The sequence below is a fragment of the Melanotaenia boesemani genome, chromosome 24 (genome assembly GCF_017639745.1).
Source record: "Melanotaenia boesemani isolate fMelBoe1 chromosome 24, fMelBoe1.pri, whole genome shotgun sequence".
In the NCBI taxonomy this organism is placed as follows: Eukaryota; Metazoa; Chordata; class Actinopteri; order Atheriniformes; family Melanotaeniidae; genus Melanotaenia; species Melanotaenia boesemani.
The window spans coordinates 13,378,393-13,398,507 of record NC_055705.1 but is presented as its reverse complement, the minus strand read 5'-3'; the positions used below and the strand labels follow the sequence as shown (position 1 = coordinate 13,398,507).

At 38.3% G+C, this 20,115-nt stretch overlaps 1 protein-coding gene across 3 annotated transcripts in view; it reads left to right on the top strand.

Moving 5' to 3' along the window:
- Positions 1–757: 757 nt before the first annotated feature.
- The window catches only part of filip1l (filamin A interacting protein 1-like), a 71,584-nt gene continuing 52,226 nt past the window's right edge, over positions 758–20,115 (top strand). The window contains exon 1 of one of the 3 annotated variants that reach the window (XM_041979158.1): positions 758–971. The gene's annotated coding sequence lies outside the window, so the exon portion shown is untranslated. Of the gene's footprint in view, positions 972–12,766; positions 12,777–20,115 lie in introns of those variants that run through there. The other 2 variants (XM_041979160.1, XM_041979159.1) reach the window with 2 other exon arrangements.

Genomic DNA, 20,115 nt, shown 5'->3' with positions numbered 1-20,115 from the left:
TGCCCTGCATGCCATTGAGGGCTGAACAGTGGCCATGATTCTATATTACAGCTCTGATGTCGGCTGAAACAAAGACATGGACTCAACTACTGCATCAGAAAGAACCTGGTTTGTTTTTTAAAGGCAGCAAAGGAGTTGACACTTGAAGTATCAGGTGCCTATTTTTGGTGCAACCCCACCCTCTCCCAAAAATCACTTAAAGGGCTTTTGTTAAAGGGAAAGCGCATTATTATTTAATGAATTACACCATGTAATGTCACCTGAGCCGGATGTATATCAAATAAGTTGGTTTACAACATCAGGTAGCTGCTTTGATTTCAGCACCTTGAATCTGGATTAGCTTCAATGTGATTCAAGTTGGATGCAGATTTAAAACTTTGCATCTAGAGGTAATAACATGAATCGGATGCTTAAGTTTTTGCACCACGTTTAATAACAACAGCAACAGCATGAATTGTCTACATGTTACTTGTTTCACCCTGATATCATCCACCTTGCTTGTTCTCTCGCCAGGGATAATCACAGACTCCCAAGTGTTCAGTCTTATGTCAGGGTCCATATGGTACCGTCAAAGGAAGGGCAGCCACAGCTAGAGGTGTCAGAGGGGAGGGTGGTTTAAATTTAACCGCAACAGGGCTGATATCTGCATGGCAGGTCTTGTCTCTCCCCCTCCGCTCCCCCTCCTCCTCCTCCTCACAAGCACACACACACACACACAGTCTGTCTTCACAGTCACCAGCCACAGACATCATCACACTCACAGCAGCAGCAGCAGCTTTCTCAGTCTATCAGGAGACACATCATCACATCCACCTGGATTGTAGGAGAGGCTGGCCAAGGACGTGACGGAGGAGAGAGAAGGGACGCTCGCTGTTGCTGCGTTGAGGATAACACTTGATCTGAACAGGCAGGCTGAAGGAAGCCACTGCAGAGGCACAGCAGCATAGTGGGCTACAGCGTCGTTGTCAGAGGTAAGACAGGAGCTCGGCTGGAAAAGGGTGGTGAGCGTGTGTGTCTGGAGATGTGTGTAGTGTGCATCAACCCAATGTCTTTCCTTTAGAGTTATATATGCAAATGCAAGGGGCTGCAGGGGTGTTGCTCTGTGGAGGTCTGTATGATATGCAATTTCTCCTAATAATTTTTGATAAAAAAAAATAAAAAAAAATCAAGCTATTAACACTGTACATCATGTACATATTTTAAACTCTATTTAATTGGGCTTGACTCACTTTCCTAATTTTATTCTGTTAGGCTGTGTTCCTGCACAGACACAGACAACTGTGCAGATGCTTTGAACTTCAGTGGATTTTCTTCTCCAAACAGTCACTTAGTGGGTAGTAATCTGCATTGTGACAGCTTTAGCACAAGGTTGTTGCTAATTGGACAGATATAGAGATTAAGGGCCGGAGGAGACCAGTGTCTCAGGGGGTCACACTGAATTCCTGCTGATCTTAACTTGATCCAATTAGATTGTATTCATTTGACCAGTCGACAAAAGCTGTGAACTTTTTGATAAGGGTCTAATTTTGTCTCTCATTTGGACTTTATGTATTTTTGCAAGAAGCACCACATTTGAGCTCAAAGTCATACTTTTGTTTTGCAGTCTTGAGGTAAATAACCCACCATTTTCCACTGAATTTGCTTATGAGTACAAAACATGATATTACCCTGGCAGTGGCAGCACACCCTATGGTCAATTTGCCTACCACATCAAAGCTGATGGTGATAATTCATCAGCTTCTGTGCAGTGATACCACCTTGCGTGGACACCGGTGTTGCACGGCGGGCCGTATCGATTGCAGTCAGGGAATTTCCAAAGGGCAACGTGTCCATGAGAACCCGCAACAGAGTCATACAGTAACTGAGTGCACAGAGGATGACCAGAGGGAGGGAGGAGGTCAGGTTACCAGGCCTGCACTCAGGGGCTCAGTTTGGAAACACACTTGGGGTAGTGGGAGCGATAGACAACAGTCAAATGTCAGGCCAAGAAAGCTTCTTCACTTTGGCCAAGTTTAATTATGAATTTCTGCTTTGCATTAAAAATGCCAAAGCGATTAACACATGCTCAGAGTAGGTCTCCTGTTCTGGTTTGATGATATGACGGTATGTGGTGGTCAGCACAATAACAGAGATGTTAATAATAAAGGGATTAACAAAGCCCTCAGAGGCCATCACCAAATACTATGCTTTGCAGTTGCTCATGTGTTCTGAATGCTGAAAGGCCCATGGCTGACATTTATAGTTGCATTAAAAACCAACAGTGCTACAAACTCAGATTTACCACTCTGAACTCTAGAAAATAGTTGTCTTTTTTCTCCATTTTCTCTCACATTTAACAGCCCACAATAAACATAAAATGAATCAACAGGTGTTGAAACATTCCTTCTCAGCTCCCACAAACCTCCCTCCTGTGAATAAATATCGTGGCTGACAGAAGGACACCCCAGTACACTCCTTCCAGATGCAGCTTTAAAAGGCTCAGGGATTTGCATACGACTAGGAGTGACAGGTTAATCTACTTAACCACATATGATAGCGAGACCGAGCCTTCTGGAGCTACAGCAGTAATCTGCAAGTTTAGAGTGAACAGTGTTTGTAAGTTCATGTGAGCTGAAGTTTAGGGTGAATGTTGCAAAGCGTCTTTTCCACATTTCACGTTGCAGACTGAATGAAACTTTTTTCTATCACTAATCTGCTCTATGACAACACAGAAAAAGGAAGAATTTCGTTAATTTACTTAATGGAAAACCACACAAAGGTGAGCTTTGGTGACGTTTGTGGTCCTATTGCTAATATATAATATATACTACTATATATACTACTATTTCATATATATAACTACTCATAATACTGCAAGAATCAATCTGAAGAAGAAAGTCATTCGAAGTATATTTTACAAAAGTCTACAACTGTATTAGCAAAGTAAACCAGGCACTATCCATCAAGAATACCATCCCTATACTCAAACATGGTGATGGTAGCATCATGATGTGGGAATGAACAGAGGCAGTGCTGAGCTAAAACCTTTAACAGACTCATTAGAGTCACAAAGGAAAAAGTTCAGATTTCAACAGACCATCTAGCTCACTCAAAAGCTAAGAAAACATGAGTGACTTCAAAAACTCTGAGGCTAATACCAAAGAAGTATAAATAATAATCCATAAAATAGTTACATAAATAATAATACAAAAAAAAAGAAAAAAAAATTAGAAGTGTGCGCAGTTAAATTAGAAACATATTAATTTACTATAAGATGTGGGAAATTTTAAGGGAAATGCATGGTTGAATTCCTATAATTTTTAATAAGAATTTTTTAACTAATGCATATATAATCTTTTTTTTTACCTCTAATTTCAGCATTCTTTAAATGTTTACTTAGAAAGGAGGTAAACAATGTGTTCAGTTAAAAACATTAGCATTATAAGATGAAAATATGTTATTGCATTAATCAAATTAAGACATACAGAGCTGAAAATGTGTTTAGAAAATCTCTAAGGATATTCAGTGTGTAAATGAGTCGACAACAATGCTGCTTTTTCTGCAGCAAACTGCAAACTGCTTCGCTTTCAGGGGTGATTGACAGTTTGAGGGTAGTGGGACAGGGGTCATTAAACTACACACGTATTAAGCCAAACCTCCTGGCACCTTGAGCTTTACCAGCTGTAGCTTGGATTAGCGGGCCTGCTCAGAGGGTTTATCGGTGTTTGATTCATCAATAGAAGAGATTGTTGGTTTATACCCCACTAAGATCAATGAGTGATGATTATTTAACATAAATCAAAGATGTGCTAGGTTTGGCCTTAATTTTGTTTCCGCTCTGTTGGGTTTAAGTTAAAACTAGGCTTTTCTAATAAGTGGAAAAGTCTAATCCAAGCAGGACTGTGCTGTGAGGGGAAAGCTTATGACAAATAAAGAAGATGTCATTCTCACCTCATATTATTAAACACCGGCTTTCAAATCTAAGGTTTTATGCATCAGGACATGAGTAAATCTCACCAGGGTTTAAAATTAGATCTTCAGATGAGCAACAACACACTTTATTACAGCTATGGCATTATTTATTTAACAAGACTAAACCAAAAAGCAAAGGCGATGTGTTAAAAACTAAGTACATCTCAGGGTTTTAAGAGTTTGTAGAACCACTTTGACAACACTGACTTTAAAAAAAAAAGTTTTCAGGGTGAGATTGTTGTTTTGGAGGAATTTTAGCCCACAATGTTGCTTCAGTTTATTGACATTTTGTTTATTCAAGCATTAAAGTTAGGGTGAGGTCTAAGCCTTTGGATCATTGCAACACCTTGATAGTTTTCTTTTTCTTTGTCGTTCTGTTGCAGGTTTGCTACTGTGTTTGGATTATCGACCTGTTGTATGATTCAGTTCCTGCACTTCTCATAAATGATTACTTCGTTAACGTGTGATTGATGTTTATCAGTTTCGATGCATAGATGTATTGTTACACCACTACTCAGTTACTGCAAGGTGTCCAAGTCCTGTGGCTGCAAAACAAGCCCAGATTATCAGCCCTCCACCACCATGCTTGACAGTTAGTATAAGATGAATCTGCAAGAACATTCAATTTGGGAAGATTGGCAGCTGTCCTAAATGTTTTCTGCTTATATAATAATCTTTCTCAATAAATTATGATCGGCGTCAAAGAGTTTGAAAATGACCTTGTCATCTTTCCCAGGTTGATAGGCAGCAAAAATTGCTTCTCTAAAATCAGTGCTGGTGTCTTTCTTTCCTCACTGGCATTGTTTTAACACAGTCCTGAATAGTTTAGACCAGTAAACTGTCAAAATTCACTTTCTGATGGTCAATTAAATCAAGTTTATTTGATTACTGGTTACCATTTTAATTGAAGTGGAGGTACTAAGGATGGATTTGTGGCATTTGTTTTAGTTAGATATATAATAACAGTATAATTTATCACATGTTGTCAATTAGCTAATGTTTTATTCACAGACATTTTAAAAACCTGGTAAGATCAGCTGTTTTTTTTTTATTATGTCCTGATATGTGAAAGTGTACTTTCTTTTACACTTAAACAGATGCAAGAAATGAGATGTTGGTGAAAAGTCATAGGTCATAAGTGTCATTTTGTCTTGTTGACATGTGTTGTCACCAAAGTTCTGCTGAAGCGTCCTTGAGCAGGACATTTTTATCTCTGCGCTGGAGAGACGCCAAGAGAAATAAGTGTTTCCTTATATGAATCAATAAAAAGGATGACATTACACTTTTGGATCTGAATGGAAATGAAACAAGGTTCAAGTTATGGTCATTCAAATTCTTTAGACAACTTCCTGTGAGACCAGTTCTAGAGGTGAACTGTGAGCAAAGCGTATCATGTTTTATTGAAATATTTAAGCTTGGATATTAGCTTGGCTTGGATATTACTGTATGAAAAAACTGAGGAAATGATGAAATAATAATTCACTCCAACAATACAGAAATAAAGTAATAAAAAGATTTTAAGGTGGAATTATTCCTGCTCAATCAGGTCTCATTTCAGGCATCAGGTTATGCCACTGTCAGAACTCATTGGTATCACAGAGAAACACAACAGTGTCATTTGACATTGGTGTCTTATTCAACCGTGAGAGCAACTTCATTCTATTACCAGAGTAACAAGTTCTTTTTCTGGTTAGAGATAAGTGTATTGACTTGTGGTTCCCAACCTATTTTCCCTGAGGACCCCCATCATGCAACTACAAAAATCCATTAACCCCTCGCACACCCCGTGTTAAAAGCATGCTTGGTTGTATGCCTTCATTAGCTGCTTCTCACTACAAACATCGTTTCCTTTGATAAAATCAAAGTTAGGGTAATTACCAACATGTAGCCTTAAACAAATTTAGAGCAGGTGAGAACCAATTGGGAAATTAGACTCTACATTTGACTCATCTTTAGATTTACTAGAGAGCACTGGCCTGCTATGTTCTGATACCTGAGGAGCAGGGCCTTGCTCAGGGGCTCACAGGGGTTCACAGGGGTTCACCTCTGTTGGCACACCAAGGACTTGAACCCAGGTTCTCCAGGTCAGGGATCCCCAATTCCACTCCTCAAGACCCACTGTCCTGAAGACTTTTGTTTCTCTGCTCAACACATATGACTCAAATTAATGGCTTGGTAATAGACTTGTGCGAAGCTTGTCAGAGATCCATTTAAGTTGAATCAGTGGGTCTTGATGACCAGGATTGGGAATCACTGCTCTAGACTCACGCCCACCTCTGTACCCTCTAGAATATTGATTACCCATGGGGCCATGGCCCATGCTTGGTCCTCCAGTGCTACTTGGAGGGCCGTTTTGTACCCATGGGCTGTGAAGGCTGCAGGACCGCATAACCTATCAAATGAAGACGCAAGAAATAATACTGTTGTCCATGAGAAGCTCAGTTGCAATATGGCTTCCCACCACTTTGTGGCGGTAATGTGTCTGTAATTGGAAGACTCAGCTAGCCGCTAGCTTGTGGTGAGAGTTATGAAGTATTTCAAAAGACAAAATAAGATAAAATTTGTCCCAAACCTCCCCTAATAGGCAAAAATATTGCACAACACTAAAATTCATTCAGTAGAATTTTGTAATTGAGCTAACTGAAGCATTAAAGCCTTCAGTATTAAACAGGCATCTAGCAACCAAACATAAAACAGTCATGGGAAAACCGAAGAATTTCTTAACAAAACAACAAAGAAAGTTAGCCGCAGATGCAGAAAACATCTGTAATGTTTGGATCCTCTTAAAGAAATTCTAAGAAAAGTTTATTAAATGCATAAATAACTTAATTAAATGTTTTGTATTTAAATATTGAAATAAACTAGAAAAAATATAAGGGGGCTTTGGCTGTGTGTGTGTGTGTGTGTGTGTGTGTGTGTGTGTGTGTGTGTGTGTGTGTATGTGTGTGCATGATAGAAAGAGTTAGTATGAGTTTTAATTGTTTTATATTCTTTATATTATGCAAACCTTGTTGTTTTTAGCACGTAAAGCATGTTGTGCTACTACTGTATGAAAAGTACTAAAATTTCATTTGATTTGATAAAAAACCTCATAGTTTGAGAAAAATATGCTGCTTTAAAACCTCAATCTAACAACTTCAATAATCAAATAGAAATGCACCAGTTCATTGTTTATCCAGGATGCTTAAAGTTGCCAGAGACATCTTTCTGCATTGACTTCTGGTCCAGGTGGAAAATAAAATTGGATGTCTTTGCACAGAAACGATGGTTCCCAAAGGAAAAACAGCAATGGAGTGTTGTGGCACAAGTCAACAATTCCAACATTTGACTTTTAGATTTGCAGGACTTGTTAAAAAAAGGGTCAGAATTGTGATGCTTTCACATTTTGTAGCTGAATAAATGCACTAAAAGGCTGAAGAGGGTCGACCAGTCCAAGCAGCACGTGGGTTAGGGGAAACACATGGGGTTTGGCTGCAGGAGCTGTAACTTGTTTCATCTGTAGGGATCCAGTTTCTCTCACAGAACCCAACTGCTCAGAGCTCTGGGAAAAGGCCACTATATATACCAAGAGAGAAAGACTGATGTTGTCCACCATTAGGCCCTCTCTATTACTCACAGCTTGACCTGCAGCTTTCTGCTGTCAAGCTCAGTCAAAATAGGTAAGCTGAGATCAGTTTGTCCAGAGGGTTGGCACTGAAAGATCCGTTGGAGTGTGCTTTCGCAGAAGCCGAGTGAAGACAGACAAACTTAAAAGTCTCAATGACAGATGGCTGTAAAAACGGAGTGAAAGAAGAAAAGGAATGTGTCTTAGTCATCTTTATTCCAGAGTTAAAGGGTCACTATTTTGAAATCTTGAGTTAGCTTTACATTACTTACTGTATTTCATTTGTTGCAGGTGCATCGCATCAGAAAACTTCACTCCAGGTGTATCAATAATTCACATACATATCTTCAATAGTGCATTGGACCATGTGGTTACGGTGAAATTTGCTGAAGCAGACATAGTGGATGTGTAAAAGTGAGGAATGCTGCATCGGTACACCATGGAGCATTACTGACAGATGACTGCCTGTGCCGCATTCAAAACTACCAGCAGGAGATGTTTGCTGAAGGCTCTGAATTTAAGTGTGAAACATGATGAAATCAAAAAGGAAACCACAAAACTCAGCATTTTTCTTTAAATGCACCAACGTACTCAATCGAAACCAATAACTTGCTCAGACAAACAGTTTAAATTATTTTTATTTTTGCAAGGTCTGAGTTTTATATTTGCAAATTTAGACAATCTGCTCCTGTCAAATAAAACCGGTCGCATTGATGTTTCAACACAAAACTCAAATTAAATCTTTGGAGATGCTGAAACATGAATAATAAAAGAAATTCACTTGTTGTATGACTGTTTATATATATATAAAATAATGATTTGGCTACTTTTCAGCTCATTTATCTCGAATATTATTGTTCAAGAAAAATGATACTATATTTTCTGTTTACTATGATACTTAAAGATGCCAAACATACAGTGGTACAACTTTTCATTCACTATAACATGCTATAAATATCATCAAGCCTACTTCAAGACACATCTAATAAGCACTGTATTTAACTTCTGACTAGATCTGTAACCCTGACTGTCTCCTCACTTCCTGGTGTTTTCGATGTCAGTCAGCTTCATTGCTGGGATTTAATGGTGCGTCATCACCTCTACTTTATTTAGTCCCTACAGTACTTTGTGTTCTGTGTTAAATATACAATGAGGCCCTGCTATAGTCAGATTCCACTGTAGGCTCTTTAACAGGGCCTGTCCTTTCCATGATGCAGCAGAAATCGTTAGGACCACGAACACAATCAAGACCACAGCAGTTATTAGCAGTTCTGCAAATACCACAAATTACCAGGCAACACAAATATGTTGTTTTTACTAATGCAAAAAAACATAAAAGGGTATTCACTGAGTTGTTATCTGTAACTGTAACCAATCAAATAAGCCAAACCATGATCTTTGACTGACCATAACCTGTCAAGAGGACGCTATATAGTTACTTAGAGAGAAAAAGGGCCAGGCTACAAATATACAGAGACATGGAGTGAAAACGAGGGTAAGAAATAATAGTCCTGCTTAATGAATTAGACTAAAAGTAAACACCATAACGTACAACAGGAAATCCATTGTAAGAAATGGAAATAGATTTTCTTCTTCTTCAAAATCTGTTTTTACTCTGATTTGCTTTTTTTTTTGTCTTTAACAATTTAGACGGCTTCTTCTAATTTGACTGTCTAAACATGGCTAATGCAGGTTACTTTCTCCCTCTATGCCATTGTTTTTATGTGAGTCTATGCCAACATCTTTATAGAACTCTCCATCATACCAACGTCAAAGTGAACCAGTTCACATATTGTTGCTATTTCTGTTCTGTATCCCACCGGGGACTCAGCTTTGGTTGTGAAATACTTGGCATATGTAACATGATTGGATAAAGTGACACAGGTGGAGCCAGGATCCTAAATATGCACAGGAGAAAAAAAAATTAACACAGCAAGGAAGCCAGCTGTGAGTGCTTTGGTTTGAGCTTAAGCCTCCATTGTTGCCCCTCTCTGTGTTGGCTGTTGCTATAGATATGAACCCAGCTGAGATGAGGGGGCTTAACGTGGCTCTGGGACTTTGCATGGTTTTTGCATTCACTGCATGACAGGGTCAATTATCAGGCTATTTTCTGATGACCCACTAACATTTTCCCTACTACCTCCTATAAAATAGAAGTGACACTAAGAACAAAAAGGAACAGAGGAGGAAAGGGCAGTGGTTACAGAGTTAAGGAATGCTTGTGTAACTCCCTATGACAATTCATTTAGTCATTTTAGTTTGGGGAAAAGACCTAAATGGGAACATTCTGTAAAAAAATGGGATTGTGTTCATCAGCTGCAATGTCTGTATAGGATAAGTTCCATGTAGGGTGATGGAGGGTACACCATACCAATCTTTTAAGATGACTCATAACCGGAGCAGTGGAGCCAAATCCACAATACTGCTTCAGAATTTGTGACTTTGCCATTTTTTCTGAAAGTGCAAAGTCATCTTACTCTTCTGAATCAGGGATTTACAGAGACCTCAGTGTATCGCACAATACTAAAACTAACTAACACATCTACTGGACTAAATCTAACATAAATACAAACCATGTGAATAAGGTTACATAAATTAAATGTTTTTTTATCTGCATTGATGACTCATTTTAAAATGGTACAAAATAACGTTCCAAAAGGGCGACAGACTACAGTGCTGAAAGTAGAGATTTATTTTCTAAAGAAAGCATGACTCAGCTCATTGTTAAGTATTAGTTTGCTGCTTGCATGTAGCACAGTCACTACTTATTAACCAAGCAAGAGAAAGAAGTAAAAAAAATGCATTATTTTTCTGGAACATTATTTTATTAAGTAGGATGCAGTTCAACTTTTCACCTACAGCAGATTAATTGAGATTCTTTAATTCAGTATAATAGATATGAATAAAAACCAAACCAAACCAGCTGCATCTTGCCTGCTAATTGCTGGGATAGGCACTAACTTCTTTTATTTTTTATTTTATTTTATTTATTCTACTTTATTGATTTTTGTTCTCTGCATTTAACCCATCCTAGCTGCTAGAAGCAGTGGGCTGCCAGATTACAGCGCCTGGGGAGCAGATGGGGGTTAAGGGCCTTGCTCACAGGCCCACAGCGGTTTACCTTAGTTGCTGCTCAGGGTAAGAACCCAGGTTCTCCAAACCCAAGCCCGACTCTGTAACCACCAGGCTATCGCTGCCATAAGCTTTCCCGCGACCCTGAATTTCCTTGAATTATAGACAATTGGACTACAGAAAATGTAAATGAAAAGTATAAAAAAATGAATGAATTAAAGGTCCCATATTATACACTTTATTCCCAATCTGAGACCATTCATTAATATCTAAATGAAATATTTCCGCCATGGTATGGACAAATCGACCCTCAGTTTGAGTGCAGCGGCTTCTCTTCACCTCCCTCTTTTTAGCAGCTTCAGAAATGTGCCGTTTATGGTGGGCGGAACCCTGGTGGAGCAGCTCAGCTGTTGGCTCCGCCCATCGCATCGCCCGTCATGAGGTGATTGACAGGTTAATATATTTTCAAGCTATCAGACTAATAAGGCCGAAACGATAAAATAACTGCCAGCTCTTACCTCTCCAGCTGTGTCACGGACAGTTGGTATTGAACCTGGCTTCAGCTTCAAACGGTTGGCGAAGCCTGCTTTCCATGCCCCCGTGTTGTGGAAACAGTCCTCTTTGAAATGCTGGCCACAGACATGCAAAACCTTTGGAAGTTTTCCGGGTACATTTCCTCCAAAAATAAAATTAATCCACTCAGTCCTCGTGGGTTCAGTGGATGGAAGTAAAAAAATGTTTTCGTGTTCATTTATGCAGCCACAAACAGAACAGTGCTTCTGTCGCTTAGCCATGTCCGCTAACGAGGGTTGCCGAAGAGGGAAAAACACTGGGCGCTAGGTGATTTTTAGAGGGCGGGCTTTGAGAGCCGGTAGACGGGTCCATCGCTCTGTGGGGAGTGGTTATTGTCCCTTATGACGTCATAACGTACACGCTTTCAAACAAGCTCATTTCAGCGCTTACTTCCCTAGAGGTGGAGCAGGGGGGAGAGAGAGCGCCTGAAAGAGTTTCACACTTACGGGTCTCCTACACATGCGGGGGGACCAGTATGACTGTTCCAAAACCATTAAAAAGTGAATTTTGCATAATATGGGACCTTTAAATAATAATAAAAAATCTGTACAAACTTATTTTTTGAATTGAAAAAAAAATCTAAAGCTATACTTCTTATTTTTAAGAAGAGGCTTCTAACTTTAATCTTTATGAATTTAATATAAATTAGTCATTTTTTGGGTCATTGTTTGCATCATCAGCTGGTTTCACATCATCAACATTGATTTTTTTAACTTATATTACATTTCTACATTAAAATCTAGGAGTGGCAATATTTTGATGTATCGGTCCGTCCAATAGAAGTTATAAGACAGAGCAACGTTACAATAAAGGAAATACTCAAATACAATACTACATTCAGGACGAGGAAAAAAAATAGGAAATAAAAAGCAAAATAAACTACTACCAGAAGTAAAAAAATATGGTTGAGCACTCAAGGTTTTGTTAACGCTGACTTTTACATCTCACATCTTTTCCTTGAAAAGATAGCTTACCATATAATAAAATATTAGATAAAATACTCAGATGAGAATTTAATGTTAGTACCAAAACAACAGTAAAAAAGCATAGTTCAAGGTAGCCTGCTTGAGTTGGCATTCTCTCACTTTTACTTGAGTATAATGGTTGACTTTAAAGTTCTACTCATGTTAAAGTCTTTCATTGATTTTTCTTTTAAGAAAAATCCACTTGTGAGGCACCATATTAAGAAAAGTCACAGATCACAGTGGGATCCATAAATGGATTACCTATCAGTCAAGTATCACTAAAATCACCTCTCTTCCGCTTGAGTCATACCTTCTGCTGAATAGGATCCTGATCCCCAATCACAATGAGCCAGTTAAGATTCAGGACCCTCAACATGCAACAACTCTGATTTTTCAAGACAACATTTATTACTGGTTAGCTTCTTTTAAGGCCGTCAGGGGCATGATTTCACAGAGGCTGTTCATTAGCTACAACATGGACAAACGGCTTGCAAAACAGTATAAAGTATGACCAGTAGCATAGTTTATTAAAGGTTGCTGGGCAACTGATAATGAAGGAGACCTGTAGAGACTAACTGAAGGAAAGTGTAGCTTTTAAGTACATTGTAGAGGTTAAATACAAAGGTTGTATCCACAAAGACTGGCTTCCTGTCTGAAGTTATTTCAGGAGATTTCTGTCCCCAGTACACACTACCTAATATGTAATGCGTTTGTAATGTCACTGTTAAGAATAATATGATATAAATCCATAAATTTTGAGTAAATAGTCAATGTTCTTGGTATTGAGAGATCCAATTAATTTTTAATCCATTAGTACTTCAAATGAAGGCAAAAATAAATTGCTTACCTGACTTTTTACTAATTCTCAGACACACCCATGATCACACAGATACAACTCTCCACTGAATGCTCCAGCTTTGTTTTGCAACATGCAGTAAGCCTAACATCATTGTTGATTCAGGCTATGTTGAATTTAATATTCCTTTTTTGTCTTTGCCTATCTTAAAATTGCTTTAACATTTCATGTTTTTGCTTCTAAATGAAATCCATTCATACTTCCTTGCTGGTTCTTGCATTACATGATGAATATGATGCTCATTGTGTACCTTTACAACTTTAGCATCTACAACCTCTGAAGCCTCCATTTTCTTTGTCATTGCTTTCTGCACTTTTCCTCTGCATATCTCTGCTATTATATGTTCATTTTCTCTCCAACAAATAGAAGTAGCTCATTCTAAGTTAATAACATACTTTAGCATATTAACAAGAGACAAAGCAAAATTTCAAGAAACAATATTTTTCCTAGACATACATGCTTGCCATCATTCATAAAATTAAAGTTATTAATGTTAAAACTTTTGGAATATACTGATGGATAAATGTGCAACATCTCAAGGACAAGCTCCACTCTACTTTGCGATTCAGACTGGAAAATAGCTTTAACACATGGAAAATCAAACCTTGGATGCTAAAGGGTAAATGTAGCTGACTACAGTACAGTTCCTGAATCAGGTCCTGCCTTTTCCTCACCTCTACTGTGCTGGGGATTGGATGACCCCTAATTTTAGCTTGGGATTTGTGGGCTGTTAGAAAGTTTGCTTTATAGGCAAAAATGACTAGGCACAACAGCCATTAACTGAGAGATAATGAGCAAAATTCAAGCTTTTTTTTCTTTTTTTTCCTCTTGAATCTATATTTATTTGACATGTGTGGGCCTTTTTGAAAGGACCTTCATTTCTTCAGGGACTGGCTCTGGTAATGATTATTTGTAGTTAAACCCGGGCACATGAATAAAGTGGAGGAGAGAGGCAGCTCTACGTCACTAACAGCACATTTAAAAAGGTCAGAAATGTTTTTATTGCATGAGATATATACCATAACTATACTTGCTGAACTGTGACTTCACCTCATGTGTTGCACTAGTCACTTAAAACATGTGAAAAACTGAGTTTCCCTTGATAAAACATAATTAGACAGCTTTATAATTTCATGACAGTCATTATACAACATGTTCACAAGTATTTTAGCACATCTTTGAGGTCATGTTAAGGCTCAGTGGTGCTTTGTGCTAAATGCAAACATCAATATTCCAATATGCTTACAATGACAATACTAATCTTCATGTTTTGCAAAGCAAGTATGTGCCATGTTCATTGGCTTAATTTAGCACTTTAGCATGCTAGCATTTGCACAGAGAACAGCTGAGGTTGAAGGGAGTGTCATTTGGTCTGCTAGTGTTTAGTGACGAGAAAAGTATTGGAGCTGGGTTCATGGACATGTGAATGTAAAGCAACTGATAACGTCACCACCTACAGAGATCAGCAGGGATTAAAACATGATTTAATTTGCAATATTCGCTCTATAGCAAATGTCATATACCAAAATTACTCTTCTCTTAAGTCTTTGAGCAGACACATGAATCAATGCTAACTTGACTGATACTGATACATGAAACACGCCGTGCACAGCTGAGTAAATCTTTCAATCAGTGGCGTTATGTGTGCACTAAAGTGACAGCCTGTACATCAGCTGATGAATGCTGTGACCCTGTAATCCTCTACTGTAAATCCTCAGTCACTACACAGATGGATGGACAGACTGGGAATGCATGCATGAATGAATGCAGGCATGCCAATACTAACTGTACCTGTCTTTTTTTCTGTCCTCATATGCCTCCTGAGCTGAATGTTCCATAACTCTACGTGTAAATGTTGGCTTCAAACTTTGGTTTGCTAGGTGCTAGGACTGAACAGCTACAATGGAAATATACACATCTTAGATGTTATCATTTATATACTGGGATGTGAGACAGGCTAATGTGAGCACAGATGCAATTTCTTCAAAGTGAAAGCTTGCTGACCAGCTGATGAACTCCTTTGACTCCAGCCACCCTTTTCTGAAAGATATTTGACAGTGAAAACTGTTGTGTTTCCAGATACTCCATCACTACCCCAGATAACCTATGCAAAAAAAAACAACAAAAAACAAACAAACAAACAAACAAAGAAAAAAAAAATCAAAACTATATGTGGACATTATTACAGATGGTAGTTAGCATGGTCAACACTAAAAACTTCAAAGTGTCATTTCTTAAAAATAAAAATGTGGTGCCATCTGCTGGTTGATCAGAGTAAAACAAAAAGGTCATGAAACAACTGTCTTTCATACTGAAAATGGACATAACACCTGGTTTGATATTGAAATACTTATGTTCTGATTAAAAGAAGATAACAAAAAGTGAACTATATGAATATATACTCAAAAATGCTAAAACCAGAATCAAACAAATAGAGAAGAAGAATGGACCAACTTAAAATCTACAGCTGCATTATTTTGTTTTAGAACAGGGGTGGCCAACGTCAGTCTTCGAGAGCCACAATCCTGCAGGTTTTCCAAGTGTCCCTGCTCCAACACACCTGACTCAAATGAGATGGATCCAACAGCCTATAAAGATCTGCACAATGACTCATTAGTTTAAGTCAGGTGTGTTGGAGCAGGGAAACATGGAAAACCTGCAGGATTGTGGCTCTCGAAGACCAAAGTTGACCACCCCTGATTTAGAATTTAGTAGAAAATGACATTTTTACCTATAAAAGCTGCAGCCATTTTCCATTTTAAGTTGTATTTGTGTATCAAATCCCGGAAGACTGATTGGCTCCAGAAGAGTGATGCTATTTTGTGTTTTCATGACACTACTTGATGGAAAAGACTAGGTTTGGCAGCTTATTTTCTGCTTGAGGTTGGAGTGTTGTTTACATGTGTGGATTGCATATTTTGGATTATGCAGGGAAGCTCATGTTGGTGCTTGTACAGTACAGTAGGTGATCTGTCTTCATCACCGGTGGCCCTTGTGGTGACAGGATATTTCAGTTATTCACACCTCCTTACCATCGGATCTGTCTGGAGCTGCTCCTTCATGCTGGGCGAACAGGACCCCTCAGTAGGGGAGCGAGGCAAGCAGAAGCAGAGGATCAGATTTTAAAGGTGGGAAGAGATGTGGGTGTTTTTAAAATGTTGCCATAGCTGGGGATATTCTGAAACAGACTCGATTAGATCTGTCGGTTGTGAACCAAATACAGATAGCACCACCAGCGAATGTCAAACAAAGTCAACTAGTTAATGTAACAGAACAAAATTAGCAGCTCTGACTGGTTTAGCGTAGTTGGGATGCAAATAGGATGTAAATTTGTTTAATTTATCTCTTCAGATGGAGGATTGCCTGCAACTTCTGTGAGAAATTCAATTTATTTTTTTGTTACGCTTTTTTGTTACACTTGTTACACTAAGTTTAGAGGAGTAGAGATGGATGTTTCTGCAGAAACAGTTGCGAAAATAAGAGAAAATCTGCCACAATTTAAAAGACAACATATTTTTTTATCTGCAAAGAGAGCTTTATATCTCAACAAGGTCCGTTTAAGAGCTTATCGTGCTGTATAACTTTTTAATGCATGAAAAAAGTCCACAACAAAGGAAATTATTCTTTCCACAATACACATTAATTGTGAATGGCCTGAAACATCTAATTTGTAGTCCAGGCTTAGTTTAAATAATAAAGAATGAGCAGGTGCCTCATCTACAATAATCAGATCAGACTGGACCCACAGGGCAGCCAAATGTAACTTTAACAGGAGGTGCTCCAATTTACAATATTATAGAAGCATTTTAATCTATTCTTGTATGTCCCCAAAATAAAATTATGACCCTGGAATAGACTGATAATGTAAACACTGAGTGCTTACTCTAGTTATGACTCAGCTAAAAACGTATTTCTGCAGGTTATGCGGCTCTGCTCCTTTGTATGTTCAAGTTAAAGCTAGCCTGCTAGAATATTGGATTTATGTCATGCAAACCCCTTATTAATCCAGCTAGACTATCAGAGACAATCTATGAGGTCTCCAAAGTGCAGAGTTGTTGTCCTTCAGGCTTACACAGAAAATGAAATGTGACATATTAGGCTAAGTGAGTGCTGTAAAACCAAAACATTTAACTTATAAAATCTTGACGGTGACAGCAGAAATAGGTAAAAAAATTAAGCCCATACCAACCAGCCTTTCACTGAACTGGATGACCCCTCACTTCTGCTTTGTTCAGTGTGACATCCAGTGCTGTGATACTGCCACCACCCAGCAGCTCCCGGCCAACTTAAACCACATCACCCGTCTCTCTCATAATCACCTGCTCCAGAACAGACAAGATTACAGTCTGATGACACTGAACATCAAGGACCTGCCAAAGAAAGCAAGCTGATACAGGATATTAAATATGTTTAGCGTGTTTAAAACATGTATTAGTTGGTTTGGCTAAACATAGCGCCAGTTTTTGAGCAGCAGTAATGTTATGTAGCTGACTTTATGTGCATCATACTCTGTTGTCCTGATGTTTGAATAAATAGAGCACGACGGGCACTATTAAAAAGCCATTTTGGTCTTAATTCTGGACGCAAGAGGACACAAAACCTCTGTGTGCCACTCTATTTTTGTTCTTACCAGTTTGACCACATTAAATGTGACCCTCTTAGCAGGGAGGGAAAGAAAGAAGCTCTAATATACAGCGAGGACCCAGACAATTAAAAATAAAATCACATACTGTAAAATGCTCCATTTGAAGCATCTATGAGGTCACAATAAAGATATTCTCATGCACCGTTGCTCAAACAAAAATGTTAACATTTCAGTCAGCAAGTAAAATGTTTGTAAAATAAAGAATCCAAGGCCTGTTTTTGTGTTTCAAAATGCATCCTGTAAACCTGGCAGAGCGTGCATGAATCCCATCAATTTTCCATCCTCCTCCTATTTCCCCCAAAAACAAACCAACACTGCAGTTCTCACAGCTTTTGTTGTGTGTCCTGGATAAGCTCAGGCAATATAAAGAGATTTGTGTATTTTCTGACATGAAAAACAAAGGAAAATCATCAGGGAGAAGCAGTACCATACCATCTTTATTTATAAAGCACCTTAAAAACAACAATGTGGCTGACCAAAGAGCTGTACATAAAAAATGGAAATAAAATAAAATAGAACAATAAAAACATTAAAACCCTACACCGAGAATAAAAACAAATGAATAAAAAGGAAACAGACACAGGTACACTCCTAAAACAGAAAATAAAAAACAAATAAAAACAACTAGTACAGTAGTGAGCTGTCTTCAGCAGATAAAAAGGAAGAAAATGTCCAATAAAAAAAATAGCAACTTGAAAAAAATTGTTTAAATTGATTAATTTTGTACAAAATATTTCTAAACTAAACTTTAAAAGCAACATGCCCTTTGTTCATTCATTTTTAAGCTATATTACATATCTTTTAACCAGTAAAAGTTCAAATTTTGCTAAATTTAGCTGCCAAAAAAACTGTTGCGTTCATGTTGTTTTTTTCGGATTTAGAATACTGACTGATGAGAGCTCCAATGGTTTCAGCTTTATTGGCAACATGGCACCCCCTAGTGAGTAAAAAGTGCTTTTCTGCTGTTCATTTTTCTTCACCCAAATAAGAAGTGATACCAAATTAGAACTAAAAGATGCATATTACAATGTCTGAAGACAGCCGCTGTCTGAATGGGTACAGTCAGTGTTATCCACCATCATCTGTTCTCCATCTTTAGAAATCTAAGGAGGAACCACATTGTTACTGAATATGAGGCTTGTCTGGAAAGCTTGCACTGAAAATGTGTCAAGATCAAAGTGTAACAGACTCTGACAAGTTCTAAGATTTCCAGAGGTTGCATCATCTAGTGGAGAGCAGAAAAAAAAGTGGAGCTGTGTTCTTTTTCTCCCGAACTGGCATTTTAACAGCCCTGTGGCAGTGAGGCACTGTCATATACTGTATCCTCCAGCTTTAAATAACAGCCCGCCTCCACATGAGCTGAAACATCTCTGTTTGCCTGCCTGACCATCCGTTCTGGAGGAGTTATGGTCTGAGCTGCGGACGACTTCAGTGCTGAGGAATTCCCAAACTGCTTCTCTTGTTGCTTCACAGTCCAGCAGCTCTAATGCTTGCAGGAAACATCTCCGACTGGTTTATGGCATCTCATCCAACCTCGAGCCCCAAGCGCTGATCTCTACCTGTTGCTGTGGTAACCGACTTTCTGTTTGTAAACATTTAACTGGTTTCCTTTGGCTTGATGACGGAAACCCCTCCGGCACAGCGTGCTACTTTCTGCAGTCATTCTTTGGGTGTTATTAGCACCGCTGATCCATTTTACACGTTACAATAACACTTTAAATGAAGCAATATGAATAAAACACTGAAAGTATATTTATATTTTACAATGGAAAAAGTACTTTCAAGAGGCACAACACCTTTTCCAAAGTGTTTGTCTAAAACTGTCAAAGTGCTCTCTGGCTCTGCAGCTTTATTACAACTTAAAGATTAATAGTGGAAACATTCACACACAATGTGTCTGTTTGAGGATTACGACTGATCTGTAACAGTACAGAACAATCCTGCAGCATCAAATCATGAAAATGTACAACACACGTTCTTAAACTAATAAATAAATAAAAAAATCTGACCTTTCCTCTGAGCCAACAGTGGTGATTCTTGCTCTCAGGACTTTTGACCTTTAGCTCTCAATGTGCAATATTCTCCTGGAATATCTGAGAAAAACTTTGTTCTTAATAGATTTCATACTAAATAATGTATGCTCTAATCCATGTGTTGCATTTGCACCAGTTAGTCATATTAGCCTAGAATCAGTTCATGCAAAACAAACTTGAGACTGGATATTTTAATTTCTGACAATGCAGCACAGTACTTGATGCAATTCAACATGCATGTTATCTGGAGAAACAATTGAAAAGTGTAAAAAAATTAGGAACATATGATCTGTTTTTATATGACTCAGACTCTGTGGTTCGCCCCCAACTGAAAACAGATTTTTTTGATACTTACTGCATGACTGCCTGTGCTGGGATCAAAAGAAGCATTTTAAAACAGGATTTTGCGACACATT